The 19131-nt window shown below is 46.4% G+C and overlaps 1 protein-coding gene across 1 annotated transcript in view; it reads left to right on the top strand.

Annotated features, from left to right (window-relative positions):
* Positions 1 to 19131, top strand: part of LOC140418000 (uncharacterized) — a 132389-nt gene that overhangs the window by 29829 nt on the left and 83429 nt on the right. The window lies entirely within an intron of this gene.

The following is a 19131-nucleotide window of genomic DNA, read 5'->3' as shown; positions in this document are numbered from 1 at the left end:
CAACCTGTCTTACCATCAAGTGAAGAATTCTGCTGTCAGAGCCAGGCAACTACATATCAGTGAATTGTTGAAGCTTTTCTTGTGTAATCTTGGAGGGCGTCCCAGTCTTTGGAAATCTAGGAGTGGGTAAATTTATGCTTGCGACTGTGACATGTGAGACTAAAATGGACTATACTCACTACACTCACGTGTATGTTTGCCTGTTGAAAAATGTAAAATGATATTATAGAGTATAAGTTGCATGTAATAAGAAATGTTTAAAATTTAAAAAGTTTTCAGAAAAATAAAGCCATCTGTGGACATTGCTGGTTCATTTTTTTTTAAACAGGGGGTGTGACGATTGGAAGATTTTAGAAAATGCAATTTTCAATGTATTGGGCAATTTCAGGGTTAAAAGCGTGGGGTTAGAGTGCGGTTCACTGCAGTGGTCCTGTTTTTATTTTAAAGAAGGCTCCTGTTTTGCAGGGCCTGGGTGTTTTTAGTAGCCAGAAGATGAAATTGACAAAGGAATGTGTTTTTCAGTCTGGGCTAATGGACTGTGGTTTGACTGGGAAAGTACTTGTGGAATTAATGTTCTTCGCAACCGGCAGAGATCATATTGTTTTCCAGCTTGGGGAGATGAGGTCATTGCTGCGTGCAACCAAGGAAAGCAGAAAGACATTTTAAAAATCTTTAGAGAGCAATTTGTGGAGAAAGATTTGGAGAGCGAAATTCAATTCTGGGTCCACAATTCTCCCACAGTAAGATAGATTGAGAGCTGTATCTTTCTTTTCCTGTTGTTTAATGGGAGATTGAGTAGTAATGTTTAAATGTGTAATTGTAAGCTGTTGTTTTTGGGTGTGAAGTTAAAAAGTTTAATATTGTAGCCACAAAAAACTTTTATTTTAAAAATAACCAAGCCCTATTTCTTCATGCGATCACTCCTGGAGTGAATCATTCTTTCCGCACAGTCACACAAATAAACTGAAATATTGGGGTTTTGGTCCAGTATCCTAGCCACTGTTGGGGTCTGGTCTGGGATCGGAATAGTGACCGATGTAACAATTGGTTGGAGGTCCATTTCCCAAAAGGTCCTCCAGCACCTTCCTTTCTCTCTATTAGTGCTACGCCCATGGCAGTTTTCCAACTGGGACACAGGCCCCGTTATTTTCAGCTAAATTCAGTCCTCGGCTGTCATTGAAATGAACAACAGAGACAGAAAGGTGCCCGAGGAGCAAGTGGGAAGTTAAAACTTGTGGCTCCAAATCAACACTTAAACATTTGTCAGTGAAATATATGTTATTTATACTGGGTTTTTCGTTGTTAGATTTAGGCACTGGAGGCAAAAGGTGGAGGGTTTTAAAGTATAACTTTTCCTTTCTAACTAGTGTCAGTCATGGCTCAGTGGGCAGCACTATCACCTCTGGGTCAGAAGGTTAAGACCCAGTTAGGGACCTGTGGACAAAAAACAGTTCCAACATTCCTTCTCTTAACACTGAGGGAATGCTGCCCTGTCAGAACAGCCTTCTCTCAAATAAGATGTGAAACTGAGGCCCTGTCTGCCCCTTTCAGGTGGATGTAAAAGTTCCCACAGCCACTATTTTGAAGAAGAGCAGGGGAGTTATCCCCGGTGTCCTGGTCAATATTTATCCCTCAATCAACATCACTAAAAATAGATAATCTGCTCATTATCACATTGCTGTGTGTGGGATCTTGCTGTGTGTAAATTGGCTGCCGCGTTTCCGATATTACAACAGTGACTATACTTCAAAAGTACTTAATTGACTGTAAAGCACTTTAGGACATCCTGTGGTTGTGAAAGACGCTATAGAAATGCAAATGTTAAAATTGATGATTTCTGTTATCTGATCTTGTTATCTGGAACTTAATTGACTTCAGACACCCCCAATTTACCATTTAATAAATTCACTTTGGTTCAGACAAGACTTTAACCAATTAAGGCAAAGGCAGAATCCTCTGGATAGTAAATTTTAAAAGTTTATTGAATGAAGAAGGTTTACTGAACAACTTTAAGGCATTGACGTTTACAACTTCATGTGGGTGATCAGTCAGTAGAAGCGTAACCCTCTCTGGCTCCTTCTTTGACAGTAATTCTTGTGGAATGCAGCCTTGGGAGTCTGGCTCCCTCTTTGACAGTAACTTCCTTGGAACTAGGCCTCGGGAGTCTTCAGTCTTGGCCAACAAGACCTTCGGAACCTCTACTTTTATCCCCAAAGTGACCATTACCTCACGTCAGAGTTGGGCCTGTTGTAACATGACATTTGGTCACTAGATTAATTGAATTGGATCCCCAATTACTTATACTGCCTACTCTCATTATCTTAGACAGGAATACAGTAGAACTGTTTCATACTATCCCTTTATCTGATTCTATACAGTCCCTTATTCATAAAGTTTCAAATGTTGAGGCTAATCTGAGCTTTAAGGTTTCTCTTGCCAGTACATTTACCTTCGTTTCACATTCTTTACATGCACAGCAATTAAGCTTGTACATTTTTACAGCAAATGTAAAAAGACTTTACTTTTAGTCTTTCACTAAAGCTACTGATTCATGATGGATCATTAGTTGCAATTCGATTAAACCTCAGTAGGTATTACTGCTACTGGCTGGTAGCTAATTCTAATTAATACAGTAATCTAATTCATACACTTGGTTAATACAAGATACACTGGTTTAAAAAGACAGTTTGTGGAAGGCAATAGCTTTCTTGATCAGGTTGAATAATAAGCTTATTCTTGAGCCAGACGTGGGTAGAATAGGAAAGCCCGCTATTTAGCAAAATACTTTCTTTGTATAAACAATTTCTGCTAGCTCTGCTGTTTAGAAACATTTGGGTTTGTACAATCTTAATATATAAAAGAACAATTCAGCCATTACAATATTATCTATTACATTATTTCGTGAATTATAACTTAATCAAAGTTCATTGTTGAATAATCAACTGTTTTGTGACTGGCTTCTAATAGGAAATCAATATGTGATTAACAAAGAAATGTTATGTAATCTGTGCAAGAAGGAAGCTACATGTTCGAGTTTAAAGTAGCTCCCTTGACCTTGTTACTCAAACCATAAATATGGTGGAAACGTGATGGAATTATAAAATGTAATGGATTTCCCAGTCCTACCTACAGTTTTGTACACAATGACTACACTTAGCACTGCACTCATTAAGCTTCACCTGATGTCTATATTCACATTGTGTATTTATTGTATGTCCTATGTTTTTCACCTTTGGAACGATCTCCCTGCACTGTACGCAGAACAATACATTTTACTGTACCTCAGTACACATAACAATATATCTCAATCTTTTGGAGGTTTTGTGATGTTATAGAAAAGGATTTTTAAAAAGAATTTCCTCATACTTGGGATATATTACAGTTGGTCCCCTCCTCAAAATGATTGATGAAGATTGAGCTTTAATTTTGAGCAATATTTTGATTCTCTCTGAAATTCTCAATGAAAATCTAAACACACTATAGCCTGAATAATTTGTTTTTAAAACACAGGCGAGTTGTTGTGATAAGGCGAGCATTACCTGAAAAGGGCGCAAGAAACGGATTCAACTATTTCTTTCAAAAGGGAATTGGACAGATCCTTGAAAAGAAAAGAAAATTTCTGGACAGTGGGATTAATTGGTTGGCTCTTTAACAGATCTGGAATTAGCACGATCGGCCGAATGGTCTCACTCTGTGCAATCTGAGCCTCGTATGCAGTTAACGCGAATGGTATTGTGGTAAAGGGACCTGGGTGTGAATGGACTAGGGCATCCTGGTAATAAGTCACTGAAGGCTAACATACAGGTGCATCAAGCTATTAGGGAGGCTAATGGGATGTTGGCCTTTATCACAAGAGGATTTGAGTACAGGAGTAGTGAAGACTTGCTTCAATAGTATAGAACCTTGGTTAGACCACAGCTGAAGTACTGTGTGCAGTTTTACTCCCTTTACCTTAGGAAAGGTATTATTGCTGCAGAGGGAGGGTAATGAAGGTTCAACAGACTTGTTCTGGGGATGGCAGGACGGTCCTATGAAGAGAGATTGGGGAAACGGGGTGTCCAGTCTCCAGAATTTTGAAGAATGAGAGGTTATCTTATTGAAACTTATACAATACTTAAAGGAATAGGCAGGAGAGATGTAGGTGAGATGTCCCCCTGGCTAGGGAGTCTGGAACCAAGGCGCACAGTTTCAAAATAAGGGGGAAGCCACTTAGGACCGGTCTCGGAGGAGACATTTCTTTACTCAGAGCGTTGTGAATCTTTGTAATTCTCTACCCCAGAGGGCTGTGGAAGCTGAGTCATTGAGTGTGTTTAAAGCAGAGACTGACAGATTTCTAAATATCAATAACACAAAGGGATATGGGGATAGTGTGGGGAATAAGGCATTGAAGGGGATGATCAGCCATGATCATGTTGAATGGTGGAGCAGGCTTGACGGGCTGAATGGCTAAGCTCTGCTCCTATGTTCCAATGATACACAGATAGGTAGGAAAGTAAATTGTGAAGAGGACATGAGGAGACGACAAAGGGATACAGATAGGTTAAGCGAGTGGGAAAAGAAGAACAAAGAAAAGTACAGCACAGGACCAGGCCCTTCAGCCCTCCAAGCCTGTGCCGACCATGCTGCCCGTCTAAACTAAAATCTTCTACACTTCCAGGTCCGGATGCCCCTTAAACGTCACGATCATCCCTGCTTCCATCACCTCCTCCGGCAGTGAGTTCCAGGCACCCACTACCTTCTGTGTAAAAAAAAAAAAAAAAAAAAAACTTGCCTCGTACATCTCCTCTAAACCTTGCCCCTTGCACCTTAAACCTATGCCCCTTGGTAATTGACCCCTCTATCCTGGGAAAATGCCTCTGACTATCCACCCTGTCTATGTCCCTCATAATTTTGTAGACCTCTATCAGGTCGCCCCTCAACCTCCATCATTCCAGTGAGAACAAACCGAGTTTATTCAACTTCTCATAGCTAATGCCCTCCATACCAGGCAATATCCTGGTAAATCTCTTCTGCACCTTCTCTAAAGCCTCCACATCCTTCTGATAGTGTGGCGACCAGAATTGAACACTATACTCCAAGTGTGGCCTAACTAAGGTTCTATACAGCTGCAACATGACGTGCCAATTTTTATACTCAATGCCCGGCCAATGAAGGCAAGCATGCCGTATGCCTTCTTGACTACCTCCACCTGTGTTGTCCCTTTCAGTGACCTGAGGACCTGTACACCTAGATCTCTCTGACTGTCAATACTCTTAAGGGTTCTACCATTCACTGTATATTCGTACATGTATTAGACCATCCAAAATGCATTACCTCACATTTGTCCGGATTAAACTCCATCTGCCATCTCTCCGCCCAAGTTTCAAAACAATCTAAATCCTGCTGTATCCTCTGACAGTCCTCATCGCTATCCGCAATTCTACCAACCTTTGTGTCGCCCGCAAACTTACTAATCAGACCAGTTACATTTTCTTCCAAATCATTTATATATAAAAGTCCCAGCTCTGATCCCTGCGGAACATCACTAGTCACAGCTCTCCAAAGAGAAAAGCACCCTTCCATTGCTACTCTCTGCCTTCTATGACCTAGCCAGTTCTGTATCCATCTTGCCAGCTCACCTCTGATCCCGTGTGACTTCACCTTTTGTACCAGTCTGCCATGAGGGACCTTGTCAAAGGCCTTACTTAAGTCCATATAGACACCATCCACTGCCCTACCTGCATTAATCATCTTTGTGACCTCCTCGAAAAACTCTATCAAGTTTGTGAGACACGACCTCACCTTCACAAAACAGTGCTGCTTCTCGCTAATACGTCCATTTGCTTCCAAATGGGAGTAGATCCTGTCTCGAAGATTTCTCTCCAGTAATTTCCCTATCACTGACATAAGGCTCATGGGCCTTAATTCCCTGGATTATCCTTGCTACCCTTCTTAAACAAAGGAACAACATTGGCTATGCTCCAGTCCTCCGGGACATCACCTGAAGACAGTGAGGATCCACAGGTTTCTATCAAGGCCTCAGCAATTTACTCTCTTGCCTCCTTCAGTATTCTAGGGTAGATCCCATCAGACCCTGGGGACTTTAATATTTTTCAAGATGCCCAACACCTTGTCTTTTTGGATCTCAATGTGACCCAGGCTATCAACACACCCTTTTCCAGACTCAACATCCACCAATTCCTTCTCTTTGGTGAATACTGATGCAAAATATTCATTTAGTACCTCGCCCATTTCCTCTGGCTCCACACATAGATTCCCTCCCCTGTCCTTCAGTGGGCCAACCCTTTCCCTGGCTAACCTCTTGCTTTTTATGTACGTGTAAAAAGCCTTGGAATTTTCCTTAACCCTTTTTGCCAATTACTTTTCGTGACTCCTTTTAGCCCTCCTGACTCCTTGCTTAAGTTCCTTCCTACTTTCCTTATATTCCACACAGGCTTCGTCTGTTCCCAGCCTTCTAGCCCTGACAAATGCCTCCCTGAGGCCTACAATATCTCTCGTTTTCCAAGGTTCCCGAAATTTGCCATATTTATCCTTCTTCCGCACAGGAACATGCCGGTCCTGAATTCCTTTCAACTGACATTTGAAAGCCTCCCACATGTCAGATGTTGATTTACCCTCAAACATCCGCCCCCCAATCTATGTTCTTCAGTTCCCGCCTAATATTGTTATAATTAGCCTTCCCCCAATTTAGCACATTCACCCGAGGACCACTCTTATATTTGTCCACCAGCACTTTAAAAGTTACAGAATTGTGGTCACTGTTCCCGAAATGCTCCCCTACTGAAACTTCTACCATCTGGCCGAGCTCATTCCCCAATACCAGATCCAGTACAGTCCCTTCCCTAGTTGGACTATCTACATATTGTTTTAAGAAGCCCTCCTGGATGCTCCTTACAAACCCTGTCCCGTCCAAGCCCCTAGCACGAAGTGAGTCCCAGTCAATATTGGGGAAGTTAAAGTCTCCCATCACAACAACCCTGTTGCTTTTACTCCTTTCCACAATCTGTCGACCTGTCTGCTCCTCTAACTCCCGTTGGCTGTTGGGTGGCCTGTAGTAAACCCCCAACATTGTGACTGCACCCTTCTTATTCCTGATCTCTACCCATACAGCCTTGCTGCCCTCTGAGGTGTCCTTTCGTAGTACAGCTGTGAAATTCTCCTGAACCAGTAGCGCAACTCCACCACCCTTTTTACATCCCCCCTCTATCTCGCCTGAAACATCTAAACCCTGGAACGTTTAGCTGCCAACCCTGTCCTTCCCTCAACCAGGTCTCTGTAATGGCAACAACATCATAGTTCCAAGTACGAATCCAAGCTCTAAGTTCATCTGCCTTATCTGTTATACTTCTTGCATTAAAACTTCAGGCCACAAGTCCCGCTGTTTTCAGCAACATCTCCCTGTCTGCTCATCCTCAGCACCATCCTGGTCCTATTCCCTAGTTCTCCCTCAATTTTTTCACCTTCTGACCTATTGATCCGGTACCCACCCCCCTGCCATACTAGTTTAAACCCTCCCGTGTGACACTAGCAAACCTCGCAGCCAGGATATTTATGCCTTTCCAGTTTAGATGCCACCCATCCTTCTTGTACAGGTCACACCTTCCCCGGAAGAGCTCCCAGTAGTCCAGGTAATTGAAACCCTCCCTCCTACACCAGCTGTTTGGCCACGTGTTTAGCTGCTCTATCTTCCTATTTTTCGCTTCACTGGCACGTGGCACAGGGAGTAATCCCGAGATTACAACCCTAGAGGTCCTGTCATTTAACTTTCTGCCAAGCTCCCTGAACTTCTGCTGCAGGACCTCATCCCCCTTCCTCTATGTCGTTAGTACCAATATGTACCACGACCTCTGCCTGTTTGCCCTCGCCCTTCAGGATGCCCGCTACCCGTTCTGAGACATCCTGGACCCTGGCACCAGGGAGGCAACATACTATCTTGAAGTCTCTTTCACATCCACAGAAGCGCCTATCTGTGCCCCTGACTATAGAATCCTCTGTGACTATTGTTCTTCTGCGCTTTGACCGGCCCCGCTGAACATCAGAGCCAGCCGTGGTGCCACTGCTCTGGCTGTTGCTGTTTTCCCCTGATAGGCTATTCCCCCAACAGTATCCAAAGTGGTATACCTGTTCGAGAGGGGGACAACCACAGGGGATTCCTGCACTGACTGCCTGCCCCTCCTGGTGATCACCCATCTCTCTGCCTACACCTTGGGTGTGACCACATCTCTATAACTCCTATCTATGACGCTTTCCGCTACCTGCATGCTTCTAATTACATCCAACTGCTGCTCCAATCGAACCACGCGGTCTGTGAGGAGCTGCCATTGGCTACACTTGCTGCAGATGTAGTCAACCGGAATGCTGGAAACGTCACAGATCTGCCACATCTCACAGTTGGAGCACTGCACCCCGCTGAGTGACATTTAAGCATGAGTTAATTAATTTAAAATAAACACTTGAATTATTTTTAGATTGAGTTACAATTAACTATATGGCCCTGATGCTAGATTATTACTGTAAAATTAAATGCTAAATACCGATCGCTGCCCACAGGTTTAGTTACTCCACTATCTAGTTTCTCAATTATATTTGTTTTGCAATATTATTTTCTTTTTCAGATTCCCAACCAGCCAATCTAGGTCACAGCTTTACTGTGATGTCACTTCAGTTCCCCCATCCTCTTCCCCCCCCCCCCCCCCCCAACAATGTGAAAAGGTAATAAAAATCACTTACCTTCCCAGGATGCTCTCTGGTTCTCTCCCTGCAGATTAACAGTTACAGGCCAGAAGAAAGAAAACAAAACGGTCGGGAAAAAGCACCTTCTCCCACTCTGCACCGAATTACCTCACTGCACCAAATTATCAAGTTATAATTCCCACTCTGGCTGTGTCTCACTCAGGATGTGTCTCCTTCATGTGCGCAGCAAATGGAGTTTAATGGGGGAAATGTGAAATTGCCCATTCTGGCAGAAAGAATAAAAAAAGCTTATGATCGAAATGGTGAGAGATTGCATAGCTCTGAGGCTCAGAGGGATCTGGGTATGAACCACAAAAGACGTGTCGATAGGTACAGCGAGTAATTAGGAAAGCTAATAGAATGTTTTTTTTAAATTGTTTTTTTATTAAAGCTTTTTTTCAAACAAATTTTTACATCACTAATCACAGAAAAATAAACAAAAAATATTTAATGACAAACAAAACCAGGTGGCTGTTATCATTAAACAAAAATAAAATATACATTAAATAGACAGTCGTCTCCCCCCCCCCCCCCCCCCCCCGCCTCCCCCGATTGCTGCTGCTGACACTTACCGCTACCCTAGAAAGTCAAGGGACGGTTGCCACCGCCGGGAGAACCCCAGCAAGGACCCTCTCAAGGCAAACTTTATTCGCTCCAGGCTGAGGAACCCAGCCATGTCACTAACCCAGGTCTCCACGCACGGGGTTCGAGTCCCTCCACATTAACAAGATCCGTCTCCGGGCTACCAGGGAGGCAAAGGCCAAAACCTCGGCCTCTTTCGCTTCCTGCACTCCCGGATCCTCTGACATCCCAAAGATCGCTATTGTTGGACTCGGCTTCACCCGCGTGTCCAAAATCCTGGACCTAGCCCTTGCAAAGCCTCGCCAGAATTCTTTAAGCGCCGGGCATGCCCAGAACATATGAACATGGTTCGTCGGACTCCCTGAACACCTCGCATACACCTGTCCTCCACCGCAAAGAACTTGCTCATTCTCCCATCGTCATGTGAGCCCGGTGTACCACCTTAAACTGAATTAAGCTGAGCCTGGCACATGATGCGGACGAATTCACCCTGCCCAGGGCATCAGCCCTCAGGCCCTCATCTAGCTCCTCACCTAGCTCCTCCTCCCACCTGCCCTTCAGTTCCTCCACTGAGGCTTCCTCCTCCTCCTGCAGCTCCTGATAGATGTCTGACACCTTCCCCTCTCCTACCCAAATGCCAGACACCACCCTGTCCTGTATCCTTCGAGGAGGTAGCAACGGAAATGTCCCCACCTGTTTTTTGAGGAAGTCGCGGACTTGGAGGTATCTTAAGGCATTTCCTGGGGGTAGGCTGAACTTCTCCTCCAGCGCCTTCAAGCTAGGGAAAGTCCCATCTAGAAACAGGTCTCCCATCCTTCTAATGCCTGCCCTATGCCAGCCTTGAAACCCCCGTCTATCAAGCCCGGAGCAAATTTATATTATTCTGTATCGGGGTCCACACTGAGGCCCCCTCCTCCTTCCTGTGCCTTCTCCACTGACCCTAGACCCTCAGCGCCACCGTCACTGCCGGGCTTGTGGTGTATCGTGCCGGCGAGAGCGGCAGCGGTGCCGTTACTAGTGCCTCTAGGCTGGTGTCTTTGCATGACGCCGCCTCTACCCGCCCCACGCCGACTCCTCCTCAACTACCCATTTCCTGATCATGGCCACATTAGCCGCCCAATAGTAGCCACAGAAATTTGGCAGTGCCAACCCCCCCACCCGCTCCAAACAAAGTATTTTAACTTGCAGGGTAATGTTTGCCCACACAAATCCCGTGATAATCCTGTTCACCCGCTTGAAGAAGGATTTGGGGATGAAGATGGGATGGCACTGAAAAACGAACAGGAATCTGGGGAGAAGTATCATCTTCACAGTCTGCACCCTTCCCGCCAGGGAAAGCGGGAGCATGTCCCACCTTTTAAAGTCTCCCTCCACCTGCACAACAAGCCGAGATAGATTGAGCCTGTGCAAAGCATCCCAGTTCCTAGCCAGCTGTATACCTAGGTAACGAAAGCTTCCCTCCGCCATCTTAGCTCCCCCAGTCTCTCCTCCTGGCCCCTAGCGTGGATTACAAAAAGCTCACTTTTCCCCACGTTCAACTTATCCCGAGAAGCTCCCAAAGTCCCTTAGGATCCGCATGACCTCCCCCATCCCCTCTGGCGGGTCCGAAATATACAACCTACCTAACATTTCCCACAGGTACTCCCATTCCACCTTGTCAAAGGCTTTCTCTGCGTCTATTGCAGCCACTACTTCTGCGTCCCCTCCTTCTGAGGGCATCATAATAATATTCAGGAGCCTCCTCACATTTGTGTTCAATTGCCTGCCATTGACGAAACCCACCTGGTCCTCCTCAATCACTCCCGGACGCAGTCCTCTATTCTGGTCGCCAAAATGTATGCGAGCAGTTTGGCATCCACATTCAGGAGGGATGTCAGCCTGAAGGACCCACATTGAAGCGGATCATTCCCCCTCTTCAAAATGAGCGAGATCAGTGCCTGCGACATTGTTCGGGGGAGGGTTCCTCGCTCCTTTGCCTCGTTAAAGGTTCTTAGCAGGAGTGGGCTCAGAAGCTCCGAGAATTTCTTATTAAATTCTACAGGGAAGCCGTCCAGACCCGGGGCCTTGCCCGACTGCATACTTGCTAGGCCCTTAACCATCTCCTCCAACTCAATCAGAGCCCCCAGTTCCTCCACCCACTCCTCATCCACCCTTGAGAACCTCAATCGATCCATAAATTGCTTCATCCCTTCCCCTCCCCTCGGGGGTTCTGACTCGTACAATTTACAGTAAAACTCCTCAAAGACTTCATTGACCTTCTCTGGGCCCAAGACCGTATTACCTTCCTTATCCCTCACTCCCCCGATCTCCCTGGCCCCATCTCTCCTGCGAAGTTGGTGCGCCAGCATCCTACTTGCTTTCTCCCCATACTCGTAAACTGCCCCTTTCACTTTCCTCAACTGTGCCTCCGCCTTCCCAGTGGTCAGCAAATCGAACTCCGCCTGTAATCTCCAGCGCTCCTTTAGCAGGCCCCCCTCGGGGGCCTCCGCGTACTCCCTGTCTACCCGAAGTATCTCTCCCACCAGCCTCTCCATCTCCGCTGTGGGATCTTTAACATCCACCTGATAGAGACAGACAGGGCCTCCGTTTAGAATCTTATTTGAATCTTATAATTAGGGGCTGGTTTAGCACTGGGCTAAATCACTGGCTTTGAAAGCAGACCAAGGCAGGCCAGCAACACGGTTCAATTCCCGTACCAGCCTCCCGAACAGGCGCCGGAATGTGGCGACTGGGGGCTTTTCACAGTAACTTCATTTGAAGCCTACTTGTGACAAGCGATTTTCATTTCATTTCATGTATTTGAAAGAAGGCTGTTCTGACAGTACAGCACTCCCTCAGTGCTGCGAGGAGGAATGTTGGATGTGATTTTTGTCCTCGGTCCCTGGATTGGTACTTGAACCTACAACCTTCTGACTCTGAGGTGAGAGAGCTGCCCACTGAGCCACAGCTGACATGACAGACAAGACAAAGTCAGAAAGTGAAAGTTACCCTTTAAAACCTCCACCCTTTGCCTCCAGTGCCTAAATATAATAAAAACCCCAGTATAAATAACATGGATTTGACTGACAAATGTTGAGGTGTTGCTTTTGAGTCACAAGGTTTGACTTCCCATTTGAGCCTCGGGCACCTTTCTGTCTCTATTGCTCATGTGAATGACAGGCAGCGACGGAGCTGAGGGCTGAATTTAACTGAGAATAATGCTCCAGTTGGCAAACTTCCATGAATGTCACACACTTAAAATCCAGATTCAGAGAAGACAGATTTTTAATTGGTAATGGATTGAAGGGTAATGGGGAACTGGCAGTACGGTGGAATTAAAGCCTGGATGAGAACAGCCATGATAGAATGGCAGAGCAGACTTGATGGGCCAAATGGCCTAATTCTGCTCCTATATCTCATGACTTTATGAAAGGGGGAGACATTGATTTGCTCCCAGATGTTGCCCAGAGGAGGAAGTTTTAGTCTGAAACTCATTGTCCAACCTCCACATTGTGACATCACAAAGGAGCTCGTCCTCTAAATCAGCCAATAGGAATAAAACCATTCCGCAGTGACGTCACTGCATTTGAGCGCACCCACCCGGCCGCGAGGACACGGGAGCCCCGCCCCCACCCTTTGTTCTCCCGCCCCCACCCCTTTGTTCTCCCTCCCCCAGCACATCGTCAAGACGGTTTCCAGGCAACCGGCTGACAGCTGAGACCAGAGCGAGAAGCCCCTCCCCCAACTCAGGACTGCGCATGTCTCAGAGAGAGGGGGATCTGCGCATGTACAGGGTGAACTCAATATCTCTGACTTTACCGCTGACTTGTGCCCAATGGAAGATAGGAGGACCGGAAGTACTCTGTTTCTCCGCCAATCAGAGCTCCCCCATTGTCTCAATGCGGAAACTGGACATGGAGGTTTCTGCCGAGCAAAGCTGTTGTTCCTCCAACCCTGAATGAGCTTGAGCTGCACACAGACTCCTGTCTCCAACATCTGTGAGTAAAACACTTTATTTTCTCCCCCTTTCCATTTATTTTCTCATTCAATTGGTCACTTGCAGCAACTGAAGGGAAAGGAAGTGAATCCTGGGAGGGTGCAGACTCTGGAAAGCTTGGCCCAGGTCTCTCTCTCTCTCTCAAAGACATTGACATTCTTTGCTCCCTCAGCTTGACACATTTATTTGGCTAAAAAGACAGTCTTTTTCCTAATGTTCACAATTAAAGGGCTGGTTTACCAGGCTGACAGTAAACAGGGCAACTCCAACTCAGCCAATTACTTCTCTGTAGGTCTACTGTCCATCATCAGCAAAGTGATGGAAGGAGTCATCAAAGTTGCTATTAAGTGGCACTTATTCTGCAATAACCTGCTCCCGGACGCTCAGTTTGGGTTCCGCCAGGGTCACTCAGGTCCTGACCTCATTGCAGCCTTAGTCGAAACTTGGACGAAAGAGCTGAATGCCAGAAGTGAGGTGAGAGTAACTGCCCTTGACATCAAGGCAGCATTTGACTGAGTATGGCATCAATGAGCCCTAGCTAAACTGGAGTCAATGGGAATCGGGGGACAACTCTCCACTGGTTGGAGTCATACCTGGCACAAAGGAAGATGGTTGTGGTGATTGGAGGTCAATCGTCTCAGCTCCAGGACATCACTGCAGGAGTTCCTCAGGACAGTTTCCTCAGCCCAACCATCTTCAGTTGCTTCATCAATGATCTCCCTTCCATCATAAGGTGAGAAGTGGTGATGTTTGCGGATGACTGCACAATATCCAGGCTTGGCCTAATAAGTGGCAAGTTACATTTGTGCTACACAAGTGCCAGGCATTGACCATCTCCTACAAGAGAGGATCTAACCAACACCCTTGACATTCAGTGGCATTTCCATCACTGAATCCCCCAGAACCAACATCCTGGGGGTTACCATTGATCAGAAACTGAACTGGACTAGCCATATTAATCCTGTAGCTCCCAGGGCAGGTCAAAGGCTGGGAATCCAAGGTGAGTAACACACCACCTGATACCCCAAAGCTTGTCTACCAGACATCTACAAGCACAAGTCAGGTATGTAATGGAATACGCTCCACTTTGCTGGATGAGTGCAGCTCCAACAACACTCAAGAAGCTCGACACTATTCAGGACAAAGCATTCAAACCTTCCATCACCGAAAAACAGTAGCAGCTGTGTATACCATTTACAAGATACACTGCAGTAACTCATAAAGATTCCTCAGACAGCACCTTCCAAACCGACAACCACTACCATCTAGAAGGACAAGAGCAGCAGATACCTGGGAACGTCACCACCTGGAGGTTCACTTCCAAGTTACACACCACCCTGACTTGGAAATATATTGCCGTTCCTTCGCTGTCCCTGGGGCAACATCCTGGAATTCCCTCCCTAACAGCACAGGGGATGTAGGGCAGCATGGTGGAGCAGTGGTTAGCGCTGCTGCCTCACGGCGCCGAGGTCCCAGGTTCGATCCCGGCTCTGGGTCACTGTCCGTGTGTAGTTTGCACACACACCCCGTTTTTGCGTGGGTTTCGCCCCCACAAACCAGAGATGTGCAGGGTAGGTGGATTGGCCACGCTAAATTGCCCCTTAATTGGAAAAAATGAATTGGGCACTTTAAATATGTAAAAAACAAATTTAAAACAAACAGCACAGGGGATGTACCTACACCTCAAGGACTGCAGCAGTTCAAGAAGGCAGCTCACCACTATTTCGGAAGGGCAACTGGGGATGGGCAATAAATGTTGGCCAAACCAGCATTGTCCACATCCCGTAAATTAATTTTAAAAAATTTAATGTCGGACAGAAATATGTCTCGTGTTATATGGTATGTATTATATATATTATTGATGGTTCTGTAATAAAATACATGTATTACTATTTCTAGTTTTGTAAATAGTACTGTACCTACATTATATATTTCCAGTCATACAGTCATTGCAGCACTGACAGAATCCATTTGGTAACTCAAGTCAATGCTGACTCTCTGTACAGCAATCCAGTCAGTCCCATTCGCCCTCGATATCCCTGTTCCTCTGCAAGTTTATTTTCTTCAAGTGACCATCCTATTTTATATTAAATGATTGATCATCTCGACTTCCACAACCCTTGTGGGCAGTGAGTTCCCTGTCATGACCACTCCATGACTAAATAAAATTCTTCCTCAGAATTTCCCTATCTCTAATCACTAAATGTACTTATATGAGATTCTCTACTCTTGTACAGGTTTTAGTGAGTTTAGATTTGTTGATCAGCACCTTCAGGAAACTTGGGAGGGTAAGTAAGTGAATACAGTCTGTATATTACACACATTTTTCATCCAGTAATATAGACCTATATCTGTCTGGCAGCCTGCATGAAGATTTTCAGGTCTCGGTGTCCAGGACAGGAAGCAGTGAGCTTGGATCTGTCAATCAGCCTGAATCACACCTTCAGGAGAATTGGGGGGGGGGAGGGTGAATATTAGATACAGCAGAGTGAGAATGGAGGGAGAGTGTGTGGGATTGCGATTTAGAGCATTTCAGGGAAAGAGAGAGGAAAGAATGTTCGATAGACACTAGAATTGTCTGTTGTGAGTTTCTAACCTGTACTGACAATGATTACTATTGTAAAATCAATTTGCAGGAAGTTCAAACGAGAGGAGTTTGAGGCCGAGATCTCAAACAATATCACATCAAGAACTGACTGATTCCCTCAATTCTTGGAATGATCGGCCTTTGAATCTAGAAGGAGAAATGTTTGTCTATTCTGTCTGCTTCAAGAGATTTTAAACAGTGTGTCTGGAAAAGCACTGAGACACACACACACACCCGTGTGAGACTGTTACAGAGCACTGACTGGAAAGAGCTTTAACCAGCGACACAGCCTGAAAAAATACTACACCATTCACAGCAGGGAGAGACTGTATCGGTGTTCTGTGTGTGTACGAGACTTCAACTGATCGTCCAACGTGGTGAGACGCAAGATCACCTGGACCATGGAGAAACCATGGAAATGTGAGGATTGTGGGAAGGGATTCACAGCCCCACACGAGCTGGCAAGGCATCAACGCAATCACACTGGAGCGAGGCCTTTCACCTGCTCTCAGTGTGAAAAGGGATTCACTGACATTGGCAGCCTGCAGAGACATGAACATATTCACAGTGGAGAGAGGCCTTTCACCTGCTCTCAGTGTGAAAAGGGATTCACTGACATTGGCAACCTGCGGAGACACGAACGAGTTCACACTGGGGTGAGGCCGTTCACCTGCTCTGACTGTGGGAAGCGATTCACTCGGTTATCCCACCTGCAGACACACCAGCGAGTTCACACTGGAGAGAAGCCTTTCACCTGCTCTCAGTGTGAAAAGGGATTCACTGACATTGGCACCCTGCGGAGACATGAACGGGTTCACACTGGAGAGAGGCCTTTCACCTGCTCTCAGTGTGAAAAGGGATTCACTGACATTGGCAGCCTGCGGAGACACGAACGAGTTCACACCGGGGAGAGGCCATTCATCTGCACTGTGTGTGATAAGGGATTCACTCAGTTACACCACCTGCAGAACCACCAGCGAGTTCACACCGGGGAGAGGCCATTCATCTGCACTGTGTGTGATATGGGATTCACTCAGTTATCCATCCTGCAGACACACCAGCGAGTTCACACTGGGGAGAGGCCTTTCACCTGCTCTCAGTGTGAAAAGGGATTCACTGACATTGGCAGCCTGCGGAGACACGAACGAGTTCACACCGGGGAGAGGCCATTCATCTGCACTGTGTGTGATAAGGGATTCACTCAGTTACACTACCTGCAGAACCACCAGGTCGTTCACACCGGGGAGAAGCCGTTCATCTGCACTGTGTGTGATAAGGGATTCACTCGGTTATCCCGCCTGCAGACACACCAACGGGTTCACACTGGAGAGAGGCCTTTCACCTGCTCTCAGTGTGAAAAGGGATTCACTGACATTGGCAACCTGCGGAGACATGAACGAGTTCACACTGGAGAGAGACCTTTCACCTGCTCTCAGTGTGAAAAGGGATTCACTGACATTGGCACCCTGCGGAAACACGAACGAGTTCACACTGGGGAAAGGCCTTTCACCTGCTCTCAGTGTGAAAAGGGATTCACTGACATTGGCACCCTGCGGAGACACGAACGAGTTCACACCGGGGAGAGGCCATTCATCTGCACTGTGTGTGATATGGGATTCACTCAGTTACACCACATGCAGAACCACCAGCGAGTTCACACCGGGGAGAGGCCATTCATCTGCACTGTGTGTGATAAGGGATTCACTCAGTTACACCACCTGCAGAGACACCAGCAAGTTCACACCGGGGAGAAGCCGTTCATCTGCTCTGTGTGTGATGTGGGATTCACTCAATTATCCAAACTGCTGAGCCACTATGTCACTCACACCAAGAGCAGGCCCTTTAAATGCTCTGACTGCAGGAGGGGTTTCAAAAGCTCTCAGCTACTGATGTCCCACCAGCGCTTTCACTCTGAGGAGAGACCGTTCAGATGCTCTCACTGCACAAAGAGCTTTAGAACCTCATCCAACCTGATGAAACACGAGCGAGGTCACACTGGGGAGAGTCCGTTCACCTCTCCGACTGGGCAAAGATTCACTCGGTCATCACTTGCTGAGCCACAATGTCACTCACAGCAACGAGAGACCCTTTAAATGCTCCGACTGTGTGAGTGGGTTTAAAAGCTGTCTGGTACTGATGTCCCACCAGCGCATTCACACTGAGGAGAAACTGTTCAGATGCTCTCATTACACAAAGAGGTTTCAAACATCATCCACATTGCGGAAACACCAGCGAGTTCAAACTGGAAAGAAGCCATTCACCTGCTCTCACTGTGGGGAGGGATTCACTCAGTCGTCCAACATGCTGAAACACCAAAGGGTTCACAAGTGATGATGGGTTAGATTCTGCTGTTATTCCTGCTGTTAACCACATCCAGGACTGAACATGGAGCGGGTGGAGGGATTTGCCTCCTCGTCAACTCCTGGTGCTTGGATTTGGCGACCCTGGTGAACTACTGCTCTCCGGATCTGGTATACCCGACTGTGAAGTATACCAGTCCATACTACCTTCCGCGGAGTTCACTTCTGCCATCATCACGGCGATCTACATCCCACCCCAGGCGGAAGTGAAGAAGGCGCTTGATGAATTGTACACCGCCATAAATAATAATGAAGCAGAATACCCGGAGGCCTTGTTCATCGTGGCCGGGGACTTTAACCAGGCCAACTTCAAGAGTGTACTGCCAAAATTCCACCAACACATCTGTCCTGACAGGAGCCCCAACATCCTTGACCACTGCTACACAAACATCAAGGACGCTTCTCGATCCATCCCCTGACTGCACTTCGGAAAATCGGACCACATGATGGCGCTCCTTCTCCCGGCATACAAGCAGACACTTAAGCGGAGAATCCGGTTAAGAAGGTCGTGCAATGCTGGTCCGAGGCAACCGAAGAGCTCCTATGCGACTGCTTGGAGTCAGTGTGAAGAAATTGAGTTCTTTCTGTCCAGTCTGGTCTCAATCAAAAGCTGAGTTCGGATTTAGAAATTCCTTTAGTTTATTTCAAATAGCTTGCAAGCTTCCACTCCCTCTGATGAAGCAGGAGACCCATGTCCCTTGAAATTCCCAGAGCGAGTGAGACAAAGGGAGGCAACACACGTGGTCTTTAGTTTACATTCATGCAGTATCAAGTTCCACATACACGAATACAAGATTCCGATAGGCCCTTTCCTTGACCTGGTCATATAATCTAACTGTCACTGATTCTGATAGGCGCATTACACATTCCTTTCCTTCCTCTGGGCCTCTGCC

This window comes from Scyliorhinus torazame, chromosome 5 (assembly GCF_047496885.1).
Source record: "Scyliorhinus torazame isolate Kashiwa2021f chromosome 5, sScyTor2.1, whole genome shotgun sequence".
Taxonomy (NCBI): domain Eukaryota; kingdom Metazoa; phylum Chordata; class Chondrichthyes; order Carcharhiniformes; family Scyliorhinidae; genus Scyliorhinus; species Scyliorhinus torazame.
This window is presented reverse-complemented; position numbering and strand designations above follow the sequence as displayed.